Here is a 23317-nt window from a genome sequence, read left to right as displayed (position 1 = left end):
TATCCATTCATCTGCCCAGTTTTTTTCTCTTTTGTTCACTGATGTAACTCTCTAGGTGCCTAAAGAGAACCCAGCACATAGCTGCACTCAAATACCTGTTGAATGAGTTCTGAAAATTTTCAAGTGTCATTGATATGCTACTGTTATTTCTCCTAACAGACTCTAGCAACATTCAAAAATCAGATCTTTTATATTATGAGACTTAAAGACCTGTCCTGTTTTTGCCCTTAATGAACTTTTTATAAAATTTCTCCTTTAACCTAGGCTTAAAGTGGAACTACAGTTAAGACAAAAAGTGTTCCTATCATTTATTGTTTGGTTAAGCACTATAAATGTCTGGCAATGGAATTGCTTTGTTATCCTCAGATAAGCCTTTGTTACTGAAATAATCTACCACTAAAGGCATGAAAGATTACAGAATCGAATACTTAAAAAAAATCCCACTGTCCGTCTTTTTTTTTTCTTTTTTAGATTTTGTATTTATTCGTAGAGACAGAGAGAGAGAGAGAGAGGCAGAGACACAGGTAGAGGGAGAAGCAGGCATCATACAGAGAGCCTGATGTGGGACTCGATCCAGGGTCTCCAGGATCATGCCCCAGGCTGCAGGCAGCACTAAACCGCTGCGCCACCGGGGCTGCCCCTACTGTCCATCTTTACACCAAACTTGTAGTCTGAAAGCATCATATCATACACATATGAGGGGCCTTGATAGTTTTACAGTGATATGGGATACCCATAGCTATTTCCTCTTATTTCTCACCATTAGAAAGCCTCGGTTATGTGTCCAGTCTCAGGGAATGGATCATGACTGGTGTAAGCCAATCAGGGCCATCCTGTTTCCCATTTTCCCAAATTCTTTGCATCATGACCCAATACTGGCGATGAGATCCTAACAGAAGACTTCTTGGGCATTTAGGAGAAAGTGTTTTCTCTCCTAGTAGCAAGAAAGATATACCTGACCCCACCCCTTCCTCTTTCTTCCTGCATCAAATATAGACACGATGGCTGGACCTGCAGCAGTCATCTTGTGACCATGAGGGAAAGGCCAAGAGAATCAGGCATCAGTCCTGACATCATTAAGCTGCCGAACAAAAGCCAAAGCCTCCTACATCTAGACTTCTTGTCATATCACAGAAATGAACCCATTCGAGCAATTATGTTCAGGTTATCTGTTTCGTGAAGACAAAAGCTTTCCTAAATAATACCGATGGCAATATATTACCCCCGAGCTTACTACAACAGAAAATGCAGTCAGTGCTCTTTCTCCACTTAAGCCAGGGAAACTGCTACAGTAGAAACTGCTACAAGTCACCTTTGCAAAACTAACCTTAGTGATATCTAGGATGTGTTGGTAAAATTCACCAAATAACCCAGTTTAATCAGCATTATAAAAATGTTCTGGATGGAAGTACAACTCCGCATAATGCAACAATCCCTGATACATGCATCAGGAATCATAAATTCAAGTTCTAGCTACTACTAACATTGTTCTCCTAGGCAAGTCACTATTCTTCTATGGGCCTCATTTCTCATCTCTACAATGAAGGAGTTAACTGGGTAGCCCTGGGGTCCCCTTCAGGTTTGACATTCTATGTAATTTCTTTGTGAACTAAGAACAAATAAAAGCTCACAAAATTCTTCTGTGGCCTCCTAATTTGCTGGCTGCTTTCCAGCTTCTAGAGTTGACATTCTAATATCTTGTGTAGGCTTGAAAGGACAAGCCCACTTGCATTTGGTGATAAATATGACCTATCTTTTCAAAGTACATTGGGACAAAGGTAGCGGTGGCTTCATACCATGCAAACTACAGATGCAATGCAGAGTCCAAACATGGTTTCCAGATGGAAGGTACCTCTTAGATTCAGTGCTGCTCCTCAGTATTCAAAGACTTAGGTCTGCCATCCTCCAGAATTGCTAAACCTCATGTATGGACTGATCCAACATTTCCCTATATTCACCCTGCCCATGTTAGCTAGTTATCCATTTTCTCTTTTTCAAATTAGCACAGTCATTTTGTGCTTTTATCCTTGATCTTTCACTAAAGTAAGATTAAACTATCTACAATAGAATGTTCTCAGTGCTCACTATGTTATGCTGCTTGCATATTCATTATTGTCCAGGCTACAGTGTTTTATTATTCCGTGATTTAACTTGTTTTGTGCTGTGTGGTGAATTCTGAACTAGACATCTGGTGGGCTTTCAGAAGGATACCCTGATGTCTTCTTTTTGTCTCACACACCTGCACAAAGCCTGTCAAAGTCACTGTACAGAGATGCAGGCATCAGGCTGGGCATATTTCAGTGCTGGGCTATCGGAGATCAAAGGGGCACCTCCTGACCTCAGGAGCCCATGGTCAAGTGGAAGACACAGATATTATAGGTTGTGAGGGCAGCACAGAAGTATGGATAGGGCATCTTAAGTCCAGAGAGGGCTCCTTAACTGAATTGGGGAGAAGATCAGGGGAGCTCTCCTCCCCCTAATGGAAGACCATTATTTGGAGAGCTTGAATAGAGCAGGATGGCATATTCCAGTGTGTTCACAGAGGGACAGCTGTTAATGTTTCAACTCCACACTCCAGCCTCACCCACCACCTGTCTTCTCTGTGTTCTCTCCACTTCCCCACTGGCTCTCACTTCCTCAGCTTGTGTGGGGAAAGCTAGCACTCTATAGACACCACTACCCAACCAGCTAGCCCTGCTTCCTCCAGGCCATCTGACCCTATGTCTGGGACCCACCTTGGCTCTCCTCCTAAGTCCTCTTTGAGGAGGCCTAGTGTTGGATTGTTTCACAATCCTGTGGATTCTGGAAGTATAGGATCCAAACAACCAAGGCTTTGTACTATATGGACACATTCTAAATGAACAGAGTGGAGGCTGAGTGTTTGGGACTTCCTAGGAGGTCTCTAAAGATCTGTGGACAGGAAAGGGCAAGTCCAAGAGGGTGGCCAGAACGTGTGGGGCTGGTGGGAGCCTACCCAGGAACTGGTACTTTGTTCTCAATGCTGACAGCCCCCACAGCTCTGAAGGGACAAGGAAAGCACGGGGCCACAGAGAAGAACCTTCCTGATGGCTAAAAAGGCTAAAGAATAAACCCCAGAGAGGAGGGAGAAAAAAGGAAGAGAAGGAAGAGAAACCAAGATCCCTGTGGTTAGTATCAGTCTTTCTGGATGTGAAGGGTTATTGCAGAGAGGCTCTTTCCCCTCTTCATTGTTGACAGGATAAGACAAAGGGTTCCTCGAAGCATCTGGTATCTCAGAAAGACTTCCTTGACAGTGAGTACTGTTATTTTGGGGTTTCTGGGCAGATAACATACTCCCCTTTCTGGAAGACTTTACAAGGAATACCTATGATCCATCACTGCTGGATGGTTTACAGTAGTCCAGCTCAGAGGAAAGGCTGGCTGAACCTGGATGCCCAGGTTGCTACTAAGAAAGCAGTTATGTAATCTCCGGGTTCTATCATAAAACCAAGGCTATGTAAAATAAACACGTTATTATAAAAATCCAATCACCCTACTAATAATAATGTCTACCTCCCCATCCTTTTAAACTCAGAAACCAGAATCCTAATTAATTAAAAACAGATTGGATATAAATCAGGCAGGATTACTCTCTGTGGTCATTTTATATTAGACACTCTCTCTTAGGAAGTAAACTGTCCAGCTCACTTCATTTTTTAATCTACAAAAGGCATATTTTATTATAAACATTTCCAAACATACTGAAAAATAGACTAATATAAACAATAAATTTCCGTTATACTCATCGCCTTGATTTATTTCTTTATTTTTAAAAGATTTTATTTATTTACTCATGAGAGACACAGAGAGAAGCAGAGACACAGGTCAAGGGAGAAGCAGGCTCCCGGCAAGGAGCATGATGTGGGACTTGATCCTAGATCCCGGGATCATGCCCTGGGCCAAAGGCAGACAGACACTCAACCGCTGAGCCACCCAGGCATCCCCATCACCTTAATTTAAAACAAATATGTCGAGGGGCACCTGACGGACTCAGTTGGAGAAGCACGCGACTCTTGATCTCAGGGTTGGGAGTTTGAGCCCTATATTCGGTGTCGAGAATACTTAAATAAATATAAAAAAGTAAAAATAAAACAAATATGTCAAACAAAATTAGCAATAATTCCAAATGTCCACAACTGTCTAGTTCACAAGTGACTTGTTCAAATCAGGATCGTGGCAAGGACCCATGTTACACTGGGTTACATGTAGTTGTTACACTCTGAAGTCTTATGCCTTTGCTACAGTGACATCTGTAGAATTACTTACATTCCAAATTTGTCAACTTGCCTCTGTAGTATCATTTTATTTGTTCCTCTGTTCCCTCTCTCTCCATTAAATGGAATTCAGCTATGCAGTTTGATTAAACCTAGGCTCAGCTTTATTTTGCCAAGAATACTTCCTAGGGCTGACTGGTTTGTGTTTCAAGAGGCAGTTGACCTGCAGTTCTTTTCTCAGTGATGCTACCATAAATGAGTGCGCTCAAAAGGTGACAGCTAGACTCCTCCCCGTGTGAAGTACCCCACCATCTTTAACTAATGGTTTCATCTACCATTAGTTGACAATTGCCTGAATCAATGATTTCACCAGAAACTACAAAATGGGGATTTTTCCCAATTCGATCATTCCTTCCATATTTATTGCTACCTTGCCTCTTTACTTACATATTTTAGCTTCAAAGCAGAAGAAATAATATAAAAATATGTACACACAGGGGTGCCTGAGTGGCTTAGTCAGTTAAGCATCTGACTCTTAGTTTTGGCTCAGGTCACAATCTCAGGGTTGTGAGATTGAGCCCTGCATCAGGCTCCATGCTTAGAGTGGAGTCTGCTTAAGACTCGCTCTCCCTCTCTCTCTGCCCATCCCTCTGCTCATGCACTGTCTCTCTCTCAAGTGAATAAATAAATCTTTAAAACAATATGCACACATAGAAGTGATTCCTGATTCAGTAATTAAGGAACTCTCTCAGCTGAAACTACAAGTCTTGGTTTGGGAAGACATTAGTACCTGGAAATGTACAGAAGAGTCTGAGATCGGGAAACAGGATGAGGGTTCTTAGACTGTACACTCTGGGTGATCCAAATTCTGGCTATAAGCCCAGAGAAGCATCTGGCCTTTTGGGAAGAAAAAAAATAGAATATACACAACCAAGAATGGAGAAAAGAAGAAAAGAAAGAGGAGTATCCGGGATTTGAAAAGTATCTTTTTTTCTTTTTTTTTTTTGTTGAGAAGTATCTTTTATTTATTTATTTTTTTTTTAATTTTTATTTATTTACGATAGTCACACAGAGAGAGAGAGAGAGTCAGAGACACAGGCAGAGGGAGAAGCAGGCTCCATGCACCGGGAGCCCGACATGGGATTCGATCCCGGGTCTCCAGGATCGCGCCCTGAGCCAAAGGCAGGCGCTAAATCGCTGCGCCACCCAGGGATCCCGTTGAGAAGTATCTTAATGAAGTCTGGAGACACCAGAACCTCACCCAGGAAGACAGTAAAATAATTCAAATCCACATGTTTCTGACAGAATTACTGGGTAACAGACCCAGGTGAAACTCTGGTGAACCGAAGACTGAGTGATGTCACTGACTCTGCTCCCTGGGGACAGTGATTGGTCACTGCTGGTGTGGAAGCCCAGCACAAACCCCAACTGCCATCTGAGTCTGTGCAGAAAGGCCAGGGGTCACAAGTGTTTGGAAAGCAAACCTCCTATGGCACCTACTGTAGCTATGTCTCCCCTGCCTGACCATTCCTGAACACTGCCTTCTTTTTTTTTTTATTTTTTTTATTTATTTATGATAGTCACAGAGAGAGAGAGAGAGAGAGAGAGGCAGAGACATAGGCAGAGGGAGAAGCAGGCTCCATGCACCGGGAGCCCGACATGGGATTCGATCCCGGGTCTCCAGGATCACGCCCTGGGCCAAAGGCAGGCGTCAAACCGCTGCGCCACCCAGGGATCCCTGAACACTGCCTTCTTTATTTCTCCTTCCAGGGAAACAGGACCATCCCCATTTGTTCTCCTGTTCCCCATACCAGCCCCCCTGGAGAGAAAATTCATACCATGTATGCCATACAATCATCATCCTCTTAGCAACTGCTCTTGGAGGACAGGAGGACCATATAGATAAGTTGCTCCAGCTGCGACTGTGTGGTAATTAGAATTTCCTGCTTCTAAAATGTAATTCTGACCATACTACCCCTCTTAAGTCTGGAAGAAAGAAAAGGCGGGAGAGGGACAACCTCTAAAGGAAGCAAGGAAGCTATGCGGGGTCCTCTCGGTTCAGCTTGGGTGTTTAAAAGTCAGGGGCGAAAGATGGAGAGAGATGAATTTTTATATGTCAAGGTCTTATAAGAATCATATCCAGATAAAAGCCCAAAAGTTATTGAGGCTTATGAGAAGTAAAAACAGTGACAGAAAATCTTAAAATAATTGGAGAAAGAAGAACAAAGGGACAGACCCAGTGATTGCTGAAAGCAAAATTAATAGGCAACACAAAACAAAGTGTTATAATTCCAACCAGGCTATTATGTTCCCTGACACTGAGAAGATTCTGAAAACTGGATAGAGTAGAGCCAAAGTCCTAGAAAACAACCCAAATCCTCATCAAGCAGGGAGATAGTAAGGAATTGTCAAGTTATGGCAACGTGATTGGTGCCAGATTAGCAAAATTACATTTGAAGTGGGGAGGAATATTCAAGAAAAATTTCAGAGAATCTGTTAGTAATCCCCATGGGCTCCTGGAGAAGCCTGGAGACAGTAGTTGAGCAAATGCCCCAGTTCCACAAAGAAAGAAAAGCTAATTCCAGAATGTAGCCAGTTCATCCTGATCTAAGTCCTCCTTAAAAATGCAACATGGATTGTTAAACAGGTTGTTTGTGAACATCACAAGAAGACATGCTGATCTCTTGACATCCACATAAGTTAACTAAAAAGAAGTCATGTTCTGGGCCATTTGTTTCATGAGATTCTTAGGGCAAGTACCTTAGAATGTCATTCCAAAGCCCTTAATTAAGGAAATTGTCCACAAAGTGAGATAATGTGGGGATTTGGTCTTGCTGCCTTTCAGTCATGTTAAATAGTAAAACAGACACTTAAGGGGAAACCTACTTCCACGTATGAAGTATATGGAAGGGCACAGCTTGGTAAACATACAACCTTAGCAGGGCAACCCCGCTGACGCCCACCAGGTACAGGCTCCAGGTATGACATGCAGTGGGCACCAAATATGAGTAAGACCTTTCCCAGAAGCAAAGATGTCACTCTCCGGTAGTCTCACGGGTGGACACTGCTCCCCACTCAGCAAGGAGTCTGCTTGAGTCTTCCTTTCCCTCTGCACCTCCCCCTGTGCAGGCTCTCTCTCTCTCTCTCTCTAATAAATAAATAAATCTTTTTTTTAAAAAATGTGTGTTGTTGAGAAATGAAAATGTATATATAGGCAGGTGGGGACTTGGATAAAAATCTCATCCGAGCATGGGATTTAGGCCACATGATGGTAGGAGCAGTAGTGACAATCATAATAAAAAGAGCAAAAAAGGCACTGCTGTGTCTCGCAGACTTACTATATGTTCTGCTGAACACTGTACACCTCTATTTGATCCTCACAACAGACCTATGGGGCGGATCTCGCTTTCCTTATCTTGCAATTGAGGAAACTGAGACTCAGCAAGGTTGAATAATATATGCAAGGTCAGGGAGCTGGTAAATTGAGCTGACATATGGCAAGATAGTGTAAGAAATGAGAAAAATTACATTTGCTGGCTTAGCAGAGTTAAATTCCTTTCACTTGACTGTTTTCTAAATGATGCACTTACAAATACATATTTATTCACTAAGTCTATCCATTAAACGTCTGATACAGGGCACCCTCTGAGCTGGGAGAAGATGGTCTAACTCTGAAGGCAGATGGACCTTTAGCTAAATTTATAGCCAATTAGTGCTGGGAGCCAATAGCATTTCCTCCTATGGAAAGTTGGGTTTAGTCTTCCATCAAAATATTATTTAATGGCAAGACCCCAAGTGGAATGTTCCAGAAGACCTTTCGCAATTGTGCACTGCATGTTATTTAAACTAAAAACAATGCTGTGAAAAATTGCACTTCACCACAAGCTGCTGAGAACACACCAAATGGAATTGGCCGGCTGAAAAGGAGACATGATGATTGAAATATTTTCCAGACTATTACATCCTTGAAGGGTTTAAACAGTGAGGAGGAAGACAGGGAAGGGGAGGAGGATGATTTAGGGTGTTTCATTTAAGAACAACAGGATTAAATTAACCTTGGGGAGGGGGGGATAATGGCAGAGGATGGTGGGGAGAAATATTATGCAAGATGTGAGAAGCTTCCCAAAGGAAAAGTGTGCTGGGCTGCAGAATTTTCCAGCACAGCAAAGCAGGCAAAGCCATCTATCATTAAAGTCATTTACAAGCAAACTTGACAAATTGCTTAGAAAATACATTATGGGCCACATATCCTAGTCTTAGGAATGGACAAACGAATAGGTCTTTTCTATCCCTAAATCCGGGAAAACCAACTGTTCTTCGCTCTCTGGCATTTTGTTAGTCACATTTCCTCAACTTTAAAATGGATATCGACAAGTAAGTTGCCCACTTTGGAGTGTGAGTGTCATATCAATTATGGCCCTAATAAAATTTCAACCCAGGGGAAGGAGATGGGTGGCATGACAATTTTTAAATGTGTATTAACTGAAACTATCATATTAATAAAGCCGACTTCTTAATCCTCGTTTACTTATAATTTTCAGTCAGGCTGCAGAAACTCTAAATTACACAAAGCAGCCAACAGATTAAAAGAAAATTTCCGGAATTAAAACCCAGCAGACCTAAACATTCATTGACTTCCCGGCATACTGAGAAAACCTGAAGGTTTGCTTGTGGGGGAAAGGCTGGGTGTGACAGGCCCAGCTTTGCCAGTCTTGGAGATGTTCTGGAAGAGGCCTCAGCCAGGCTCACTGCTTTGCTGTTTAATTGACGACTTCCAAGCTGGGATTCACATGACCCGAATTAACATCTGTGCATCGCTGCCCCCCGCTGGATGTATGGAACCCATTCTGTCAGGGCCGCAAAGAAATGCCCTTGGCAAACATTCCGATTATTTTGCAATTCCCTTTCCTTCCATCCCCCACCTGAAGTAGCACCACCCTCCCCAAAGGACTCTGTTAGGAGACAATCCCATCAGAGCTAATGGGCAAACATCCCTTATAATGGAATTAGTGGGATTCCTCCTACAGTAACCCCTGTGACCCTCCATCAGCATGGCTGGCCAGAGGCAGAAGAATGAAACACGTCGTCCTGCTGCCCCAAGGACCACTTTACGAGAATATTCCATGAGTTAACACTAATTCAAGCACTAATGGTTTTCCTTCTCTGAAGATCCAGTAATAGCCAAAACGTCAGCCCGTCACTCCCTCCCATCCCTTCCTTTGAGAACTGTACATGATGCCTCTTCCTTCCTGCTGAGGCTGCTGCATCTCAAATGCCTCTAAAGATGGAGTCTCTGCCAAGCTCTAGAACCCCTCAACCTGCCAACAAATCCCCACCACGCCAATGTCCACTGAGGCCTGGTGACTGGACTGGAGTCCTGGATCTGGACTGGATCCCCATTTTTATAGCTAGGCCTCTGGAAGGTAGGTGCTTCAGAAAGAGCAGAGGGAAGGAGGAAGAGTAATTTTGGTTGGGATGATCATGCGTCCTCTGTGCTGCGAGGTAGGAATTCCAGGGTGGATAGCACCACTGCTCTAACACAGTTCACAACTCAGCAGCCTGCCCTCAGCATCTTGTCCACCCCAACTGTACTGGAACAAGTCTTAGCAAAACCCCGGCCGGCAATCCCTCCCGACACACTCATCTCTTTGAGTTTCTCTGCCCACCCCCTGATACGCCCGGTGATGGACCCCACCACAGCATGCTAATCCTGCTTGTGGGAATGGGCTGAGGGGGCTTTTACTATAAGCCAGTGGTTCTCAAAATTTCATTGGGACTTGTCACAAGTGCAATTTCCTGGGCCCTGGCCCAGGCCCACTGAATTAGAAACCCTGAGGTGGGGCCCAGCCAAACAGGTTGCACGAGCCGTCCAGAGATTTCGATGCATACTCTGGTTTCAGAACCATTGTTGTAAATATCTTCCATTTTTCTCCATGAGCCACCTCCCAACCAGAAATGACTCTTGGCTAGGTCTCATTAATGCAGATTGGGGGGGGGGGGGGGTTGTAAGAAGGCTGAAAAACTATTCTTCCTACCAATCCGATTACTGTTAATGGCCTGTTCATCCAGGGAAGGCCTGGGTGAATGTGAAACTTCCCGGGAGAGACCTGCCCCAATCCTCCAGCCACTGGCCTGGAAAACTCCCTCCCTCTGCCCTGTGTGAGCCCTCTGCATGGGCAACCGTAGTTATCGCAGCCTTGCTGCAGACTGTGGTCCTGGGCCTGCTCATCAGCGTCTCCTGGGAGCTTGTTAGAAACCAGGATTCTGGCCTCACCCCCGGCCTGCTGATCTGAACCTGCATCTAGCCAGGCCTCCGCTTGACTCAGAAACACACTGAAGGTGGAGAACTGTCATAGCTGGGTGCTATCTGCACACTCACAGACACACGTGCATACACACACACTCCATGGACAGAGGCAGCTTTAGGGCAGTCTGGAGGTTTTATGCAATGCTGGGTCTCTGGTATCTAGAGTACGACCAGATAGATCCACGTTCAGCATGAATACATGTCCAGTGAATGATGATAGCAGTGAATCAAAGATTTATTTTCAGTTTTTTTTTTTTTTAAGATTTATTTATTTATTTATTTATTTTGAGAGAGAGAGAGAGTTGGAGAAGGGCAGGGAGGAGCCGAGGGAGAGGGAAAAGCAGACCCTCCACTGAGCAGGGACCCAGACACAGGGCTCAATCCCCAGACCCTGAGATCATGACCTGAGCGGAAGGCAGACACCTAACTGAGTGTCTGAGTCACCCCGGCGCCCCAAGGACTTCTTTCTGAATGAGGGCCTTATGAAGCCTGGGATGACTCAATCCAGGAATAAGCTCTAAAAGTGTGTTTTCAAGGCCCACGGGGAGTTTATGGATGGGGACTCTTCAGTCACATCACATGCCAGGTCACAAATGAGGTCACAAAGAGGCTGTAAAGCAGCTCCCTGGCATGCACTGCCTGGATGATTCCCCTACCTCTCTGGGAGAAGAAGTGAGAGACTATCACTTAGAAGTGACTGACATGGAATTATCTTGAAGGATCCAAAGTTAGAAGGTCAGAGGACATTAGTCCTGGAGGTCAGGCTCTACCAAGTCACAGACGAGAGGTGAAATGACCACCACCCAGGCTTCTTAGGCCGGCAGAGCAGGGGCTAGAGCCCAGACTTCAGACTGGGCTATGTTTTAAATACTATCACTGTCTCAACACCCAGCACAAATTCTTCTTCTACCCACCCCCACCCCACAGCATCCCTGGATTAATGATATTTATTTGACTGCTAAAACCTAACCCAAGACCAAATAACAGGGATTTAAAACAGAAGTTTTCTATTAGTCTCATGAAAATGTCCAAGAAATCAGATGACCCAGGGGTTAAAGAGCTCTGTTCCATGTGGCCACCCAGATTTGCCATCCCTACAATGCCATTTCATGCACATGGTGGAAACTGGACCTCCAATACCCTGCTGGGGTTCCAGCCATGGGAGGGTAGAACTGTACGGAGGAAGGCAAGCAACTTCCTTTTGAGGATGGGGCCCTTCGCTACACGCATCACATCTGCCCACGTGCCCCTGGCTAAGACTCAGTCACTGGCCTCATCGAGCCCGGGAGGCTGGGAAATGCACTCTACCTACATGATCTATTACCAACTCAAACAAAGGGGACCCTATTAATAAGAGAAGGAGGAAGAATAGACGTTGAGGGACACTGTCTACCCACAGCCCCATATTTCTCTATTAGATGAGGCCACCTGAGAGCTTCGTGTTTGAGGCTTTAATGGAGTGAAAAGGATGACATGGGACAGAGAGAGCAGGACAGGGTTGCAGAAGAGGAGATACCAGACCCTCTTCTACATTTGAATATAATTCATGACTCTTTATATTAACAAATATCAAACTGTTGTTTCTGTGCCCAAAAGCCTTACACACACATAACCCTCAGGTCATGCAGATTTATGCATCTTCTCCACACTTGTTCAGTTTTCCTATCTGGGTGACAAGACAGCTGGGCTTGGAAAGCGTAGGCTTCTTCATTGAGGAAGCTTCCTCTGCTTCCCCCCCATGGGCCCTGTCCAAGCTACTGCTGAGCATCGGTGAACTCTGTCTGGAGAATTCCAATTCCAGTCTCCTCCTCCTTGGACTCCAGAGACCCAGCATTTCCATTACCTTTTGCCCCAAAAGTGTAGCTCTTAGTGTAGCCCCAGGGTCTCAGAAGTACAACCTGCTCGAGGAATAAATGCATCGGCTCATTCCTTCAGGATGTCAGAGGAAGGACTGGACTCCACAGAAGCTTTCGGTGCTCAACAAGGGGGAGACGAGCTGACCCAATGAATCAAGGTCATTTCAAAAGCATCTCAGAACAACTGCACAGAGTCTGTGGTGAAAGCTGTTACTCGAAGATGTTTCCCAGACAGCCATCCTGCCCACCCCTCCCAACACACACTGCAAAACACAGCCAGCTCTGTCCACCCCTGCACAGGGCCATATCATCTCAGACCATGCAGAACTCCAGAAGTAGCGCAGATGCTTCTGGAATCCCATGCCCATCCCACTCTCATTTCTTCCTCCCTCCTCCAGGTATATAATGGGAAATCCTACTTGACCTTGATTCTTCATAGAAGGTTCATAATATTTCTACTGGAGGGGCTTAGGAACCAGCGACTCCAATCTTCTCTTGCAGGAGGAGGAAACCGAGGCTCAAAGAGGTTAAATAATTTGCCAAAGTCACATGATTTGGGATTAGGACCAGAACAAGTTGCCCCATGATATGCCACTTTGGCATGCAGAGTATTTCATGCTAAAAACAATCAAGGCCCAAAAGACTCAGGAAGAACCTCTGACTTTCTCTTTAACTGCCTAGAAAAATTTAAAAAGAGTGCCAGCTCCAGGAAAGGCGCTATCATCATAGAAAACTACATTATAATATCAACTAGGGATGATAGGGAGGAATTTAGCAAAGTCTGTTCATTAAAATTCTTCTCTGTGTCCTACAGTTTCTATATGGTCCAGAAATTATTTACTTACCCAACATTTACTCTTTTTCATCTCCTTGTGAATTGTCATCCTTCCCTTTGAAGCCCAGACCCCCACCTCCTTCTCCTTAGTTTAGGATGACATATATACCTCATTTCGCCTATCTTTGCTATCTCATATTTATGTAGATTCCCCATATATGCATAAATTTAATTTTTTCCTGTTAATCTGTCTCATGTCAATTTCTTAGACCAGCGAGGAGAAGCTTGAATTACAGAGGAAAATTTTTCCTCCCCAACAGACCCAAGGTTGCCCGTGTGCATCTGACACACAGACTTTCTGTCCTACCATGCTCCTTTTCTCATTCATTTCTTTGTACCTTCAGTTATTCTTCTATCAAATAGTAATAGTAGCAGTGACAAAGAACCTTTGTTATTTCCTTTGTTTCCAGGCACTATTCTTAGCACTTTGCACATATTATCTCACTGAATCTTCCAATCTACCCTATATGAAAGATATTCCTATTATCTCTGTTTTGTTGTTGAGAACACCGATGACCAGATTGGAAAAATAAATGTGTCCAACTGCCTCTACCTCCTTCATAAATGGTGTAACAATTAATGAGCTAAAAAATTTAAGTCCTCTGTCCACACTCCACCCCAAATCACCTGGCCCATTCCTGCCTATTTTCCTTCTGGGATTTCCCATACTCCTGCTCTTTTCCCTGCCACAGTCCACAGAGCCAGCCCACCACATTATTTTCCTTAGCTTTTCATCGATGAGAATCTTGTCAGTGATGAAGGAGAGAGTTAGTGGCATGGATAATAGAAACCCACAAAATATTGAAAATGTGCTTCTGTAGACCCCAAAATTCGGGATATGATTTTAATGGGTCCGTTATCCAAACTAGCAGACCCCATTTCACAGAGGCAAATGTGGGAGTGTCGGGCCGGGGTGGTGGTGTGTGTGGACAGGAGAAGCTGAATGGCAGGGCAGCCAGGGCAGGATTTTCACCCCAGAGATGCCACCATGCAGATAATCCACAGGGAGGTCCGGGAGTTGCCTGCCAGTGTGGGAGTGTCATCAGTCAGACTGATCCCCTGGTTTTAAAGTAATTCTTTTCCTTTCAAAGGAGGCTCATCTGGAGGAAAGAATCCAGTCCCAACTCAATTTCAATTTCACACCACACTCTGGAGTGAAAGGATATGGGAGCCCCAGTCACCGGTCAGCCAGGAAACTGGCAGCTCTCAGCTGGCATTTCACAGCAGTGGCAGCAAGATTGCCTTTAATAGCACACTTGCAGTGATGGGCAGCAGCTGAGATAAAATTACAGTCCATCCCCCCCACACACAAGCCCAGGTGGCCAGATGAGGATTGTTTTAACACGATGAAATCAAAGTGCTCCTTGGTGAGTTTCTCTCCTGCCTGTCAATCTAGCCAAATTTCTGAAACATGATGCTCTAGCCTCCAGCTCACAGACATCTGCAATCCTGAGGTTCACATTGCACATGGGGGGCTCCCCTAAAGAAGTCAGGTGGTAATACTGTGCCGAGAAGAGGGGAAGCTGAGGAATTGGCAGGCACTAGACCCAGCAGTACCTCCTTGGTGCTCCTGTGAGATGGGGACAGCTGGGTCTCCTCCTTCCTGACCACCTCCCTCTGCCGGGACTGTCTCCTCTCATCCTTAATCGTCCAGGGCTTTGGGACTCAAGCTGCCTTCCTGTTCGCACAACTAACTCCCTGGGGAACCCTTGCTATCAGCTTTGGCAGACCTTATTACTAAATTCTAACTTTTATATTTTGTAGTAGTAACTTTTATATTCTAATTTTTATATTCTGCATGTGTTAGAGTGTTTTCAACACCTTGAGGATTGGGGCAGGAGAAGTGGGGGTGGGGAGGGAATACGATGTAGGCCAGAGGGCGGCACAGGGAATTTCTTGATCCTCCTAACACTGACTACCTTCTTTTCTAACCATACATATGTGAAGAACAATATTGTTTTGCCTTCTCTGCACCACAAGTTGTTTCCATCATAATTCTTCAGACTAGAATTACAGATTGATCCACATGGGCATCTGATCTGCCTGGAAGCCCCCTTTGCTGACTGTATTTTCAAAAAACAATAATATATCCCCCATCCCATGTGCCCCTGCCATGCAATCCCGCTGTGCCCATCAGAAGATGGGGTCTATTTTCCTCCCCCTTGAACCTGGTCAGGCCCTCAGAGCACTTTGACAAACAGAATATGATAGAAATATGTGTTTGAGCCACCCCAGCTAAGTTCATGTGGTTCAGAGAGAAACCAAGTGCCAAGTGCCCCCAAAATTCTTTGGATTTATTCTGCAGGTACCTTGTGAAGGGACCATTTTGATTAGAAGCATGACCAAAGCTGTCCATTGGGACAAAGATTCTGAGAGTGTCCTATAGCACCATATTTGAGCAGAGTGTGGATTGGAACACAAGCCACAACACCTACCTTCAAGCTTCATCCAGCAGAAATGATAAACGACAAAGTGCAGGGTGTAGCCTGCCTTAACTCCTGGCATATGGAAGTCAGAGACAGCTGGATGGGAGGTGGGACCCCCCACTCTGCAGAGCCACTGCCAGACTAGAAGGTGGCCACTGGTGTTCTGAGCTCATTCATGAGGAATCTAACAGAGACAGGCAGGTGAGTAATCCATGATTAACATGTCCAGGTAAAGCCTCATTTCAGGTGGGATGGATGGGTGAAGAAAGTGCAACTTGAGGTGGATAATTATCAGGAATACCAGCACAGTCTCAGCGTTCCTCCTCACAGGTGCTCTGGGAGATTTGCCAGAGCCCAAATACCACCGCAGCAGCTGCCACCATTACAAAGATGACAGGGTCCTCTACAGTGTTGGCTCTCCCACTTGAGCGTGGATCAGAATCACCAGGAGGACTGCTTAAAATACAAACCACTGGGCTGTACCTCTACAGTTTCTGACACAACAGGCCTGGGGTGGAGCCTGATAATATGCATTTTGAGGAAGCTCCCAGGTGATACTCATACTTCCTGCTCGGGACCACCATTTGAGAATCACTGCTCTAAAAACTCTAAGCATGGTCTGAACTCCTCCCACGTAATGGATCTTCAACACGCACTTCATTCGAGCTTCACGGAGCCCCTGGAAAGCAGTCCCCAACTCATAGAGGAGAAAATTGCAAATCAGATATGCTACATAAATTGCCTGAGGTCACACAAGTAGTGGGCAGCAGGGCTCCTCTTTTTTCTTCCATTGCTTGTTCCAAGAAGCTGGCCCTCAACAATGGCTGTAGAATTTTCACAGGTCCGGGTTGAATTGAATAAAACAAAAACTGTGAGTTTTTCATTACATTAACCATCTGAACTCAGTTTAATGAATTGTGCCTTTTTCTCTAAGATAATCCCACTCATATTTTGGGGAGTTAAAATGCTTTAATCAAATGATGGTGGTAAGAGATCTTTGTCTTTTTCCCTTTCTAAAAGCTACTTGGCAAAATAAATATGTAAAGACCTAATTTCAGACCCTTCTCTTTTTATTTTTTATTTATTTTTTTAATTTTTTAGGCCCTTCTCTTTTTAAAAAAAATTTCTGGTCTGTGAAATTCCTAGCAGAAGCCCTCTGTCATGCTGCCTCCCAGCAGCTAATGAGCACCTGTGTTTTATGGAGTGACTCAGAGTGACTTGTCACATGTGTAGGTGGCAGCAGAGCCATATACACCGTAGGCCAGTCCTCTACCCATTAGTCCTATTACAGGTTCTTCAGAGTGCCCTGTCCCATATGGAGGCGATCCTCCTTTTACCAGGGCTGCTGGTAGCCACAGGCATAGGCCTAGGGGGAGTATGAGGAGTCTCATCTAGTAGGCAGTCCTTCAGGCATTAGGAAAGGTCCATATCAATTCAACTTCCTGGATCTTTACTAATTTCTATTTTCAGATAGCTGTTGGAGTCAAGTTATCCCCTTGGGTATCAGTATCCCCACTTAGAGGCCCCCGAATCAGAGGAAAGCACTGCTTCCCAGCCCTAATGCCATGTACGTGAGTGGTGGCTTCCACTAACACCAGAAGTCAGTTGTGGTGCAGGGTGGAAGCAGGTGGGCTCTAGTGTCACGTGGCTGGGGCTCAATCCTGCCCCTCTCTTTATCAGTCATGTAATCTTAGGAAGGCTACTCAGTGGCTCCCTCTGATTTAGCTCCCTCATCCATTAAATCAAGGCAACAGTAACTGCTTGATAGGGTGATTATAAAGATAAAATGTATTCATATATTTAAAGCAACTAAGAACAGTACTTGTCATACAGAATGCATTTGGATGTAGGCTTTTATTATCATTCAGTTCTTCATGCTCATTTATTGATTCCTACCAACCCTTAGGAGGGTTTCAGGGAGACAGAGATGGATAGGATATAGACCCTCCCTGCCTAAAACCTCCACTGGACAAATAAATGAGTGATCTCATTATAAAGGAAAAACTAGGGCAGCCCAGGTGGCTCAGTGGTTTGGTGCAGCCTTCAGTCCAGGGCCTGATCCTGAAGACCCGGGATCGAGTCCCACGTCGGGCTCCCTGCATGGAGCCTGCTTCTCCCTCTGCCTGTCTCTCTCTCTCTCTCTCTCTCTCTCTCTCTCTCTTTCATGAATAAATAAATAAAATCTTAAAAAAATAAATAAAGTAAGAACTATGTTTGTAGAAGCACAGGAAAACATGGGAGCCAGGAGGAGGACATGGGCACAGTGAGGACTTCTGAGGTAGGACATATGTGTTGACCATCACGGGGCACAGCCAACCAAAAGCCTAAAGAGGATCTCCAATAGAACAAGGGCTCTAAAACCTCGCATGCAGGGCCCCAAAAAAGGTTCTAGAAGTATCAAAATGCCACTCTACATTTTAAGCCCACTTACATAAGTGACTGTTACCTCACAGGGGAGAAATGGCCATAAATATTCTCAGCTCAAATCATAAAATGACTGAATAATTTGAGTAACTCATCAATGTTCATAACTACTTGAGGGGGAAGGATGCTTTGTCCCACTAAGGACATACTCAGAAGAGGACACTCTCACATGAATGAAGACATAGTGCGTTTAAAATGTAAATTAAGAATTAAAGAGCAAAACAGTGGAATTCTGCCAGTTTAAAAAACAAAACTGCTATACACATTGCTAATCAGTATCCAGTATGTCACTCTGGCTAATTTGTTCAGTAACAACAGAGAGAGAGAGCGAGAGCGAGAGGTCCCAGAGATGGAGATGAGGTAACTAGCCTGGTAAAATCAATCATGTGAAAAATGTCAGAAAGACCCTGACCCTTTGGGAGATGGGGTCTTCTTCCAAATAACCCACTGGGGAACCCAGTTAAGGATTTTTATTCTGGATCTGGAGGCACGAAAATACAGGAGGCCCCCCTCCATGGTATGAGAGGCGAAATGGGCAGGACTCAACAAGCGTGACAAGGCCTCACAGAACATATGTTCTAGTGGGTGGGCACAGCCAACAGACAGGCAAATAAATAAGCAAGATAATTCCAAATGTTATAGGGAAGATAAAAAGACCTCATGGGAAGATGTTAGAAAATTAGGGTTAAGGCAGATTGCCCACCCAATATTAATTCATTCCTTCTTGATTAATAGAACCCCAGTTTTGGGGTGGGGGGCAACATGTCCTAGGTTCCTTTACAGCTAGCAGTGTCCATGGAATAGTGTCCATGTGACATAAGCCAGATAATGAGGTGCCACCGGACATCACTGGATGGCCATCCAGAAAAGAGACTTGGCAGCTTTTTTCTTTGACCTTTGAATTTAATCCCTCCCACCCACTTCTCGCTTTGTTCCAGCTTGAAAGGGGAAGGCATCCTGTGACCTTGAGAACAAAGCCCCTTGTGCTCAGAACAGCAGAGGACAACAGACACTGATAAACACTATGGTCCCTGTACCAGCCCTGAATGGCCAGGCTTCATGCCACATGAGAGAAATGTAACCCCCAATCTTATTTAAGGCACTGGTCTTTTGGTTTTCTTATACTCATAACATAATGCAGTTGTTAACTGACATAAGTCCCTAACTCTGGCCTTGTCCCCCTCATCCCCCCCATTAGAGACTGACAGAAACACACATGTGCAGTGGAAAGTGGGCTCTAAGAAGCTGACCCTCCCCCTTGCTCCTTACAGCAAGCCTGACCCTCCCCTACTTGCTAAAAATGTTCCCATTGCCATTAAGATGGAGATGATACTCCCGACTTCTCAAGGATCACCTCTTTATATCACCCGCCCCCTTCCTGTCCATGCCCAAACACTACCTTCTTGGTGAAGTTCTGAGACCTCATCAAACTGAGCCAAAGCAATCCATTTTCACCACCATGCATTGTATGTGGCCAGGCCTCCAGGTAAAGCAGGCTTTGGATGGCTCGGCCTTGAAGGGGAACGGCTGGCCCTCCCCAGGAACTGACTGAGATGTCGCGCCTCAACTGCCAATAGAGAGGAAAGGCCCAGAAACCTGTGCCTCGCAGAACTGGCCCAACCCACCAGCAGACTCCAACAGAGCACCTGTATCAGGCACTGAACCTGGCACAAGGGACTCCAAAAACTAGCAAGGTGAGGTCTTATTCAGATGACAGACAATGCACAAACAGGCATTATGATATACGCACATATAATCTGCTAAGAGTATTACAGCCTTGAATATGGCACAGACATTTAACCTCCCTGGAGTGGAGTGGGGAAGCCCTAGACATGGCTTCCTGAAGGAGGTGGAGCCTAGAGTCTCATGAAGGAGGTGGACTAAAGTTCTCAGCGAGGAAGAAGCCTGAGGAGGGCAAAGGGAGAAGCATCCAGTTATAGCAACATGGAGCTGCAGAATTGAAGGCCATAACTTAAATGACCCAAGGGCAATGGGGAGCCATTAAAATATGCTTCGCAGTGGGGGATGGGCTCCCCATTGCACTTTAAATATTTATTTATTTATTTATTTATTTATTTACTTGAGAGCAAGCGAGCAAGCATGGGGGGCGAGGAGCAGAGGGAGAGGGAGAGAGAAACTCAAGCAGACTCTGCACAAAGCACAGGGCCCAATGTGGGGCTCGATCTCACAATGCTGAGATCATGCCTGAGCCAAAACCAAGAGCCCCACCACCACATTTGCACTTTAAACAGATCTCTCTGGAGGATGAATTTGAGGAGGACATGGCTGGAAACAGGGAGACCAGTCAGGAATCTGGCACACCTACTCACTTGAGAGGAAAGAGGGTAGGAACAGCAGTGGCGAGACTGTGCCGGGTGGAAGCCTGTCAGGGAGGCATCAGAGGGCCTCCTGCGCTGGCAAGCAGCAGCCTCATTGGAGGTTATAAACGTCCACTGGGTCAGCCGTCCAAGTGGCTTCTCTCCCACCTGGGCCATTTCATCAGAGCGTGAGGCTCTCCATGTGCCAAAAATGCCAGAGCTCCAGGCTTATATCTCACATCTCCGGGTTTGCAGGAATCAAGTTCAGTGACAAATGATGTCCATGCATTACGCCTCAGAATGCCTATTAAAGTTTTATAATATTAAACAATTAAAATACTCTCCTAGATTTAAGTCTGTGCTTTCTTCAGGAACACGGCCAGAGAGATAAAATACTCCACAGCTCCTTATTCCCCAAACATATATCTGCCAATATGCTTCATGCTCTGTTTGATATCAAAGCAGAAGCACTAGAGTCAGGCTTCAAAAATAAAAGGTGCATTTTTCAGGGCAACAAATAATAATAATATTTTTTAGACCTTCTTTTTTATGAGACAGCAATTGGTGAAGCCAAGCTCTGATAATGAGGAAACAGGATGTTTATGAGGATCCATTCTGCCTTTATTAGTGTAGAAGGTAGATGGTGACAGGAGCTGTAAGCCAATTCATAGAGATTGTAAATCTGCCAACGACTTCTGAGACTAACAGTAAAAATGAAAATGTGGTATCTTCTCCTGCTTGTATGTTTTGTGTGTGTTTTATTGCCATTGAGCACCCAAAGCATGCCCGTCTATCCCCACCCAGCAAACCCTAATGACCTTGTTACAACTGAAGAAATTTAGTCACACTTGCCCCATCCAGCGAGGCAGCCACCAGCCACACAGGACTTGAACTCAGGCCAGGTTACTGAGAAATACTGCGACGGTGAAGAACACATCAAACATTGAAGACCTGGTACAAATAAATATTTTTATAGTTTTTTACACGTTAAAATAATATTTTGGATTCACTGAATTAAATAAGCACACCAACACTAATTTCACCTGTTTTTCTAAACTCTTTTAAATAGGCTACCATTTAAGTTTTAAGTTACAGATGTGGCCTGAATTCAAGTGACGCCGGACAACAGTCTAGACAACAGAATTCACTCCAAAAGCGGCCGTGAAGGAGGAGTTGACAAAAGCAGCCCATCTCTGTGGACCTCTAACAATTCATTAGATGTTGGTCCACCAGAGGACGGAGCTGTCATGAAGCCCACAGACAGAGCAGGTAATGCAATCCCAAGGTCCCTCACCCCCAGACCTCAAGCCAGTATTATCTCCCCATGCACTGAGGTGCGTCAGGTTGAAGGAAATAAAATTCAATAACAATTTTTATAGTGAGCTGATTTTGCTGTTGCTCTTTAGCTGAGAGCTAAATTAATTTGAGCTTGATTGTCCCCTAATTGGAGAGGGACATAAATTCAGCTGAATGTGCTATTATGGATGACACCTTGATCCCGCACAATTATGTGCTTCTGCATTCACAATCTTCTGCACAAGAGGGGAAACTAGCTTTCAATAATTACAATAAAAATTATGATTATTGACCAAGAACACTGTAATAGATGGAAATGTGCTAGGTCGTAACATATTTTTTCAATAAGGACATTGATCAAGTGTTCTCTGAGTTAATATGTTAACCTGATTATAATGACTCAGGAAATTACCAATTGTCACTAAAGAGTATAAGCCACTTATTATGCCAATACGTTTATAGCGCAATAATTTAAAACCCTCCTCTCAAAAACATAGCAAAAAGAGAACGCTCCTATGGACATATCAATGGTTTCCACACACCCACACATGGACCTGACTTTGTTTCTCTAAAGTCGCTCCCGTAAAAGATGTTGAACACCTAGCTGTTCACAGAAAGATTGAAACGTGAAGGAAACAGACAGAGAACGTGTTGAAACGGAGGCTGGTTTCTGATTTGGCATCTTTGCAGAAAGTGTGGTAAGTGGTATCCACGTCCGAATTTTACCATTTTTTCCCCCAACAGTTAAAGACATTTACTTGTAAAACTGAGTGTTTCTGGAGGCTAGAAACCTCCCACGAGTTTGAAGATCAGCAACATAGTTCACCCCCACTGAGAAGTGAAAAGATGTATCGGAAACTAAGCAATTCCTTCAAGCCAGACCATTTGTTCTTTCTTCTCTTCTAAGTGAAGGGAAACAATTCAGATGAGGTAGACTTGGCTAGAATGAGAAGGAAATCAATTTTGTCATGATCAAGGGAGAGCTCCAGTCACCTGCTATGCTGGGCACCAGATAAAGAAAAGTTGACTAGAATGGGCTTCTGACTTGAGGAACTTAAAGGTATTTTTTGAAGAAGTAATACATTTTCCAAGTGCAAACATTTTAAAAGGCACAAAACACATACATGATGAAAAGTTTCCTTTCCTATCTCCTATTCTCCCCCCACTAGGCTCCCCACATCCTAAAAAGGAGTAACAATTTTTATTGGGCCTTCTGTAGTCTTTCAGAGTCTCTCTTGCTTATATGAGACATGTAAATACATAGGTCTTATTTTCCTGTCCCACCTACCATTTCTTTTTTTCATAAAAGTAGTTTAGTACACACGGGTGCACACACACACACACATGCACACACACACAAGTGATTTGCTTTTTTACATTTAGTGCCTGGAAATTTCTCAGTGTCAGAGAAACTGCATTTTTTTAAACTGCTGCATCATGTGGCATTATGCAATTAACCAGGCCCCCGTGATGGGCACTCGGGTTCCTTTTAGTTTTTTGCTATCATAAAAATTTAAGGCCTTCTAAACTAGCACTGACACCATCCATATGAAATAATTTTCCTTTCTTCCCTCTCTCCCTTCAGTTTTTGTCATTCACTCATTTGCTCATAAACATCCACTG

The 23317-nt window shown here is 44.4% G+C and overlaps 1 protein-coding gene across 1 annotated transcript in view; it reads right to left on the bottom strand.

Annotated features, from left to right (window-relative positions):
* The window catches only part of GPR39 (G protein-coupled receptor 39), a 202147-nt gene that overhangs the window by 95160 nt on the left and 83670 nt on the right, over positions 1-23317 (bottom strand). The window lies entirely within an intron of this gene.

This window comes from Canis aureus, chromosome 20, assembly GCF_053574225.1.
Source record: "Canis aureus isolate CA01 chromosome 20, VMU_Caureus_v.1.0, whole genome shotgun sequence".
NCBI classification, from domain to species: Eukaryota; Metazoa; Chordata; class Mammalia; order Carnivora; family Canidae; genus Canis; species Canis aureus.
This window is presented reverse-complemented; position numbering and strand designations above follow the sequence as displayed.